Consider the following 8,924-nt stretch of genomic DNA (forward strand, 5'->3'; position numbering starts at 1 on the left):
CCCCTCCGGTTGTCCCAATTTCTGTCACTTTGGGGCCTCGGGTTCCGGACATCAATATGTGCAAACAACTTGTAGATACAATCTAAGCAATAATTATAGAGCTTAAATCTAAGATCATGCCACTCGGACCCTAGTGACAAGCATTAAGCATAACAAGATTGCAGCAACAATAACTTCACAAACTTTATAGATAGACTAATCATAATGTATCATCCATCGGATCCCAACTAACACAACACTGATTACATCAGATGGATCTCAATCATGTAAGGCAGCTCATGAGATCATTGTATTGAAGTACATGGGATAGAGAGTACCAACTAGCTACTGATAGAACTCGTAGTCCATGGGGGAACTACTCACGGAGCATGATGGAGGCGGTGGCGTCGATGGAGATGGCTTCCGGGGGCACTTCCCCGTCCCGGCAGGGTGCCGGAACAGAGATTCTGTCACCCGGATTGGAGTTTCGCGATGGCGGCGGCGCCCCTGGAGTCTTTCTGGAGTTTCGTCAATTCGTATCGCATTTTTAGGTCGAAAGGGCTTATATAGGCGAAGAGGCGGCGCAGGAGGGGCACCAGGGCGCCCTCCCCATAGGCCAGCGCGGCCAGGCCTGAGCCCGCGCGGCCCTATGGTGTGGTGGCCCCAGGCCTCCCCTCTGACTCCCCTTCGGTGTCCTGGTACGTCTTGGTGAATTATGATGTTTGGTCTTCGTTTCGTCGAATTCCGAGAATATTGCCCGAACAGCCTTTCTGGAACCAAAACAGCAGAAAACAGGAACTGGCACTTCGGCATCTTGTTAATAGGTTAGTTCCGGAAAACGCATAAAAACATTATAAAGTGTGAGCAAAACATGTAGATATTGTCATAAAACAAGCATGGAATATCAGAAATTATAGATACATTGGAGACGTATCACTAACCTCTTAACTATTGTCTAACAACGAATGAAAAAATAACATAAAACATGACAAGTATCAAACACTCTCTTTTTCGGTACCATACACATCAACTCGCATTATGCAGGCGATGCAGTGGCATCTTCATGAAATTGTCAATTCTTCATGTCGCTGAGCCTAAAGATATCAGGATCCCAACCATGCCGGCGACTGAAAACTTCATGTGCCACCCTTTCCATCTTACTTGCTCCCGCCACACTAGCCTTCGTAGAGCGCTTTCTTGCAACACCGCCCGTTCATTTAAGAAATGATATCGGCATAACAACACTACATTAGTCGGATCACCAGGTCTAATACTTTGAAAACAAGATTTATTACTCATTTTTCCCTATCGTCCGAAGAAGTGCAGAATTACCAATCATTAATATTTTCCTATCCCTACCCCAGGATGTCGCAAACCAACTTTGGTACAAATCATCAAATGAACTACGCTGTGCATGCACACCGAGAGAAACATATGCTACATTCCATGCGTACTTAGCTAGAGGGCAAGTAAAAAATAAATGTTATATACATTCTTTTGGTCCGCGGAACTTTGCGAGTTATGTTCCTTTCCAAAATCTCTTCTTCATGTTATCTCTAGTTAACACACTATTCTTAATCACTAACCAACAATTTTTTTAATCCATAAAGGCATTTTAAGAACCCACAAAAACTAGTAAGGAAAGTTCACCCTACTTGCCACTAGATACATGTATAAAGATTCAACGGTATAATTATCACTTAAACTAACATTGGGATTATCACTATCTCGGATTATCACTTAAACTAACATTGGAACATAGCTCATTGCACTGTTCCCACATAACCAAAGTCCCCTCTTTAAGAAAATGCCAAAATTTCAGACAAGACCAACCTTTGGTAAAAATAGTATTCACAATAATAGGTTGACTAAAAGTTAATTATAAAGTGCAGGGAACCTTAAGTTTATGAATTGTCGAGTTCTCCTCCCAAAACCTCATCTTAAGAAAATACCCCAAAACCCGATCACAACATCAATAAAATTATCTTTTCGGGCAATAATAGCAGACAAAAAATGAGAGCGGGCGGGAGATGATCTACATTGAGTCAAAGTATTATTCTTAACATACTTTGCTCTAATCATCTCCTTCCACAATCCATCTTTATTTTCCAACTTCCAAATCCATTTGCATAACAAACTAACATTTTAGCCACCTATATTAGTCATTCCTAATCCACCTAAATCTTTCGGTCGAGACACATCAGACCAACGAACCAAATGATACTTTCGTACCCCTCGTTTGTCTTGCCAAAGTAACCTAGCTCGAAAGAAATCAAATCTTTTAAGTACGCCTTTAGGCACCTTAAAGAAAGCCATCATAAAACATGGGACATTGCTCAAACAAGTTTCTACCAAGATCAACCTACTACCAATAGAAAGTAATTTCCTTTCCAAGAAGTAGCTTTCTTATCAACTTTATCCTTTGAATCTTTCCAATCACTATTAGCAAGTTTTTTTTAATAATGCATCGGTACCCCAAGATATCTCAAAGGAAAAAGTCCCATTTTTGAAAGTAAGAATACTAGCACACACTTCCTGCTAACCAACAACAACATTTTTTAGAATCGTGATTCTACTCTGTGATTCTACGACTTTACGACTCAATTTGAGTCGAATGAGTCTGGATCATGTTAAGTAGAATCTAAGATTTTACGATTTTGGAACTTACGATCCTATTGTCTGCGATCCGACTGTAGAGATTCCGATCCGATTCAGAATCAGGATTCTGACGACTTGTCAGCCCCAAAATAATTAATTTTTCTTTTATGAAAATTATTTATTAGATCAATTAATTGTTTAAAGATGCACAATATAATTTTGATATTCCTAGCTCCCTATAGGTCATCTTCGAGTAAGAAAATTATGCCATCACCATACTGGATGACGGCCAATCCATTATCCGATAAGTCACTAGCCAAATCTTTTAGTAAACCATTCTCTTGTGCTCTCTGAACCAGAAGAGACAAGCATCAACTGCCACATTGAAAAATTTCACCTTGTTGTAAACTTTTTTTAGTTTTTAAATAATACCGTAATCTATCATTAACCATAACACAAATTACCATCCTCAATCACATCTCTAGTCCATTTAATAAACTCTTACAGGAAATCATTCATCCCCAACACCGAAAACATAAATTCCCAGTTAATTTTATCATAGGCCTCTGGAAATCAATTTTAAAGAGAACACCAGATTGTTTTTTTCTGTGAACATTATGCATTGTCTCATGTAATAAGACCACATTGTAAAAGATAAACAGCCTTTAATAAACACAGATTGCACAATGAAAATAATTTTTTCAGCCACCAACATTGCCTTATTTTTAATTACCTTAGTGTGCCTTATTATTAATTACGTTAGTGAGCCTTATTATGCTCCATCTAAAAAACCACCACTTTAATTTCTTCGAAAGTAAAAGGCTCAATTAGTTCTCTCTTACCATCTACATTGAAGCATGCAGGCAAATATTCAAACTTTGTAACAGACAACAAATAATAGCTCCAAACAAACCTTTATAAAAATTAGTTGCATTGTTAAGAGTTTCCTCACCCCTGGGATTTATACTCTCATCCTGAATTTATCTAAACATCTTACTTTCACGCATACGACCACTAGCTTTAAGCATTAAATATTTAGTATTACGATCATCTTCTAGCAAGTCCATTTGCTTGGATCCTTGCCTCAATTTTATCTCATCTTCTATCAAAATTCCATTCAACTAACACATCTAAGTTCATACTTAGATGCAGATAAACTAGTAATTTTACTTTCTTTTACCAATTTTATCTAACTGATTTGATATGGGAACTCTATTCCTTTTATTACCTTCTATATCTAAATTCCACACTTCCAAATACACCTAGCATTAACAAAAAAAATTATGCCAAAAGTTTAAAATGTTCCTCACTTTTTAGTTTAGCGCCAAATTTTTAAAATCAATTCAAAAATATCAGGCCTTTGAAACCATCATAACTTAAAAGGAAAAATCTTATGAACTACATGCATATTGACCCAGCTTCCAGCAGCATAGCTAGCTACATGATCAGAAACCCCAAGAACCAGGGTTCTAACCGTAGACAAAGGAAACTATAACTTCCAGGAAGCCGTAACAAGGATCTTGTCTAATTGAGCAAACAAAGGATCAACTTGGTTATTGGAAAAAGTAAATAGTCTACCAGTATTCTCGAGCTCTTGTAAACCCAAATGTTCTATTATAGCATTAAGGGTGTGTTTGGTTGAGCTGTGGATTCTGAAAAGGCTAATTTGAACTGTGAAATGTGAAAATGTTGTTGTGAACTATCAACTGTGGATTATCTGGAAGTTGTTTCTGAAAATTGTTTGGTTGTAGCAACTGTGAACTGTGGGTATGGTTAGAAATGTCTGTAATTCCCTTGAGACCTAGAGAGACTGTATATGCGAATTGGTTGGAAAACATCGACATGTGCACTAATTGGTATGTAAATCGCCATTTCGGAAAAATATTTGTATTTTTTCATAATGATCCATACATATAGATGATATGAATATAAAGTAATGTCCTCAAATAGTTAGAAAAGATAAACGGGCATGCAAAAGACATGGTTCACAAAATAATGTTCACCATCAACATAGATATTCTATTCCTCTCTCTACTTCAAATGTCGTTCATGGATTCCCCATTATCCACTTCCGGCTAGTCATCCCCTTGTGTTTGTGGTGATGCACGATGTGCTCCAGGTAGATAATCATCATCTTCATCACACTTATCAAACTCCCGGTCACGCAATTTGCTATCACGAATAAAATTGTGCAATACCATGCAAGCAAGAATGATATGCTTCTGCGTACGAGATGAGAAACTTGGCATTGCCTTCAATATACGCCACTTTTGCTTCAAGACTCCAAATACACGCTCAATTAGAGCATCTCCAGCCGCGTCCCCCAAAGCGTCCCCCAAAGGGATTTGGGGGACGCCGGCCAAAAAATCGTCCCAGTCGCATGCCCCAAAGGCCGCTTCGCTCCGGACGTCCCTCAAATATTGTCCGGCGTTCCTAGCCCATCCCCTGTGTATAGAGGCTCCATCGGGGACGCCGGACACGATTTTTACACTTGCTTTTTGTTTGGAGGTTGCGTTTAGGGGACGTGGCTACGAAAGAGACCTGCTCCAAACGAAAATTTCGTCCGGACGTCCCCAAACGAAAATTCAGCGCTATTGCCGGACGTCGTTTGGGAGATGCGACTGAAGATGCTCTTACATTGCGAAGAGACGAATGAAAGAAATTAAATATCTCATATTTCCCTTGCGGTGCACGCCCATGACGTCTTCTCTCCGCCTTAGAGCAAGTATAATAGGGATGAGTCAGCAGACTATAAGCCTTAAAATATCACTAAAACCTGACGTGGAAGAGAGAGAGAAGAGAAAAGAGAGGGAGCGAGCGCTTCGCATGTCGCCGGGCGTTAGCACATCTAACGAGGAAAAGCAGCTTGCATGCAGCCTAGGCCCAATAGTACGCATGTGTTGAGAAATTAATTTTTGATTAGAGCCCACCTAGCAGCCAACCTAATAGCTAGCCTATTATATGAGTGGGCTTTATATTGACTCTATGTGACATGGCATTGCTTTAGAGCCGGCAGTCGACTCTCTTATTAAACATGCTCTTAGTGGTGCAAAAATTCAGACCAGGTTACCAAACGGTTCCTTAATCAATCCCTGAATAAATACGTTGACTGGCGCAATGTGCACTGTCCACTTGCCGTCATTGTCAATGGATACAGTAGATCACAGAGGCAGCAGTGCATGGCTGGCTCTACCTATGGGCACGTCCTGGGCCATTTTGCCTCAGCATAGACCTGCCACTACTAGAAAAAGGCTTATAGCCGCACTCTTTACCGCCGGCGAGTAGGATTTGAAGATGCCGGCGGTAAGGCCTTCCAGGGTGGCCTAACCCTACCGCCGGCGAGATTAAATGGAAGTTGCCGGGGGTACATACATTACCGCCGGCGATTTCGGCACGTAGGCACCGGCGTTAAAATGGGCTGCGGAGCCACTATCCGGCCTGGCCTTACCGCCGGCAATTTTGGCCCAATAGCGCCGGGGGTAGTGGGCCTTTCCGCTGGCAATCCCACTCTGTAGGCGCCGGGGGTAATGTGGATAGGATGGGCTGGAAAAAACCGGCGGCGCCTGCAGATGGATTTCGCCGGGGCTAACCCCGCAGTCCGCGGATCTCCCTTTTGCCTCGCACGCACCGTCTCCCCACCCCACTCGATCCACTCCCAGTCTCCCACCCCCTAGCCCCGCCCCGCTCCCCACGGGAGAGTGACCGACGCCTCCGCCCTAGCCACCTCTGTCCTCGCCGCCGCCACGCCCCCGGCCGCCATCGCCCTCATCCGCTTCGTCTTCCCCTACTGGCTCCGCGTCGCCCTAGCCGAGGCCCCCTCCGCTGGCCTCCCCCTCGCCTCCCCTCTCCTCGCCGTCCGCCTCGGCTCGGACCTCCACCTCCCTCTCCCTCTCCGCTCCACACGGCGGCGGCCCTTGGAATCACTGCATCGGCAACGGCGAGCCATCCGTAGGGAGCACGAGATGGCGGCCAAGTTCCCGGCGACGGTGGTCGCGAGATCCAGGCACGCCTCCGGCCGCCTCCCTTCATCCGCGACCGCGTCCTCGACCTGAAGCCTCCCGCCCGCGAGTCCCCGCCGCCGGCCTTCCTCCTTCTGCGCCTCTACGTCCTCCAATTTGGTATGTGCTTACCGCGATGCTTCTCAGAATTAGTAATTTGGGATAGAACCTTGGTTTGGGGAATTAATTCACAGGCCATGCCACTCTGGTTAATTGAATATATGTGTAGGTTCGATTGTATAATTGCTAAGGATCTCTGTTTCGTTCATGATTGCAACCTGCTAAAAACATGGGGCCTAATTGCTTCAGAAATTCCTGGATCTTGACTTCTTGGGCTGTACATCTTGGATGCTAAGTGGAACAGATCTGAACGCATATGTGAGCAGCAGCACTTAATGCACTACGTTTTATAGATATATGTATGTTCATTGCCATGAAATCACTAGTGCTCTAGACAAGTCATTGCTTTTAACCTATTAGCTTGAGTATTCTTGCACTGTTTAGCTTTCAACCCAGGATACTTTCATGTGCAGGGAGCTTTTATGCAATTTTTGAACTGTAAAAGCAACCTTTGTTGGTCCTATAACAGTTACATCATTGGCAATTTGTTTGTGCAATATAGCAAATTAGCAATAATTATTGTGTACCTTGTCTGTGCAATGATGTATATAGAACATGATTTGGAGTTTGATTGCAAGGTGTTTGTGAAAATACTTGTAGGAAGAACATCGTGCGCACCATCGCTATGGACGGTACCGAGGGGCTCGTCCGCGGCCGGAAGGTCCTCAATACCTTGACCACTTGTCGTAGAAAATATTTCTGGTCATTTTGTTTGCTCGATGGTACTATCAATGGTTTAAATAGCAATATGTGTACACCAACTTTCCACCAGCGCTCACAGTATTCAAATGTTCATTCTTTCTGTTATAGTCATTTTCATTTTCTCGGCAATATGGGCGCAAGTATTATTGCATCACAACACATAGCTGTTTGTTTCACTGTATCACACCTAAGATAAGTAGGGATTCAAATGCAGTAATATTGTCTGCACACTTAAACCATTTCCCACTTGAATTAGCTTAAAGTTTCAGTAAACACTCCAAAGTAGGTATAATCTTCGCCGTCGTCTCCTGCCCTGCCGCAAACTAGCACTAACTGAATTACATAGACTAGGTCCAAGTGTTATGCAATTTTCAACTTGCAACTGATATGCTATTTAATGTCAATGCTCCACATTTTTCTGTCAACTGGTATGCAACTGATATTGCATTAGGAATATTTCTGTGACGGAGTACTCCGTTCCTTTCTTAGTGATGGAGTACTATTCAGTAGTAATAACCTGTGATGGTTTCTTAATGTCTTTGTGTGTATTTGCAGCTGCAAAGAGGTGCTATAATTTGAGATGATGTGCAAAGAGGCTATTTCTGTGAAGGAAGCTTTCAATATCAGGTACCTGTGGTGCGATGCATGTGGCTCTGATTGGTAGGAGTACTTGGATCAATATTTGGAGTATACCTGGAGTAATCTGGAGCAGTAATATGTATCTTGTTTCAATATATTTATGAATATTTGGAGCAAGAGTATCAAGAGTATAGTTCCTGTGCAGTAATTTGTATCTTGTTTCAGTATTTGGAGACTCATGATGTACTAGTCCTTGCACTAGTACACAACAGATGTGCTGCTGTGCTCTTGCTTGCACTACTGAATGAACTGTTGTTCCATGGTCACAGGGATCAAATGAAGAGTGAATTTGTTTTTATTCTGAAGGTTTTGTGATTTCATGTCAGTTTTTTTTTTAATCCTAAAATACATACTGCTGGCGCATAGGGCTGTTTGCCGGCGGTAACTTAATACCCCCGGCGGTTTTGAAAGCGCCGGCGGTAAATAATACCCCCGGCGAGTTGGCTAAGGTGCCGGCGGTAATCTGGGTTATCGCCGGCGGTTTGCAATGTGCCGGCGGTAAGGGCTTTACCACCGGCGAGGTGATCGCCGGCGAATACGAAAATGCCGGCGGTAAGCCTTTTCAATGTGCCGGTGGTAAGCCTTTTTCTAGTAGTGTGCGAAGCACTCGTGCCCGGAAGCGATGGCGGCCACCGTCGACGCTACTGCAGAACGATTGGCCCGTCACTGAGCCGGCCGCTCGCCTATCGCCTTCGAGGCACTGTGCACGCTCGCGACGCGACAATCCCCCAACCGGCAGCACCGTCGTGGCGCGTCCAGCCGTCCAGTGCTAGCACTGTTCAGTGTCCAGCGATGGGAGAGCCGTGGATGGTGGTTCGTTGGCTGGCGGCCGGCGAGACGAACGGCGTCTTTTGCGGCGCGCGGCGGTGTTGATCGATCATGTGCCGG

At 43.6% G+C, this 8,924-nt stretch overlaps 1 long non-coding RNA gene across 1 annotated transcript; it reads left to right on the plus strand.

Moving 5' to 3' along the window:
• Positions 1-6,553: 6,553 nt before the first annotated feature.
• LOC139835339 (uncharacterized) lies at positions 6,554-8,337 on the plus strand. Its single transcript, XR_011751136.1, has 2 exons — positions 6,554-6,695; positions 7,953-8,337. It is a non-coding gene; the product is annotated as an uncharacterized lncRNA (long non-coding RNA).
• The last annotated feature ends 587 nt before the right edge of the window (positions 8,338-8,924 follow it).

Source organism: Lolium perenne, chromosome 2, assembly GCF_019359855.2.
Source record: "Lolium perenne isolate Kyuss_39 chromosome 2, Kyuss_2.0, whole genome shotgun sequence".
Lineage (NCBI taxonomy): Eukaryota > Viridiplantae > Streptophyta > Magnoliopsida > Poales > Poaceae > Lolium > Lolium perenne.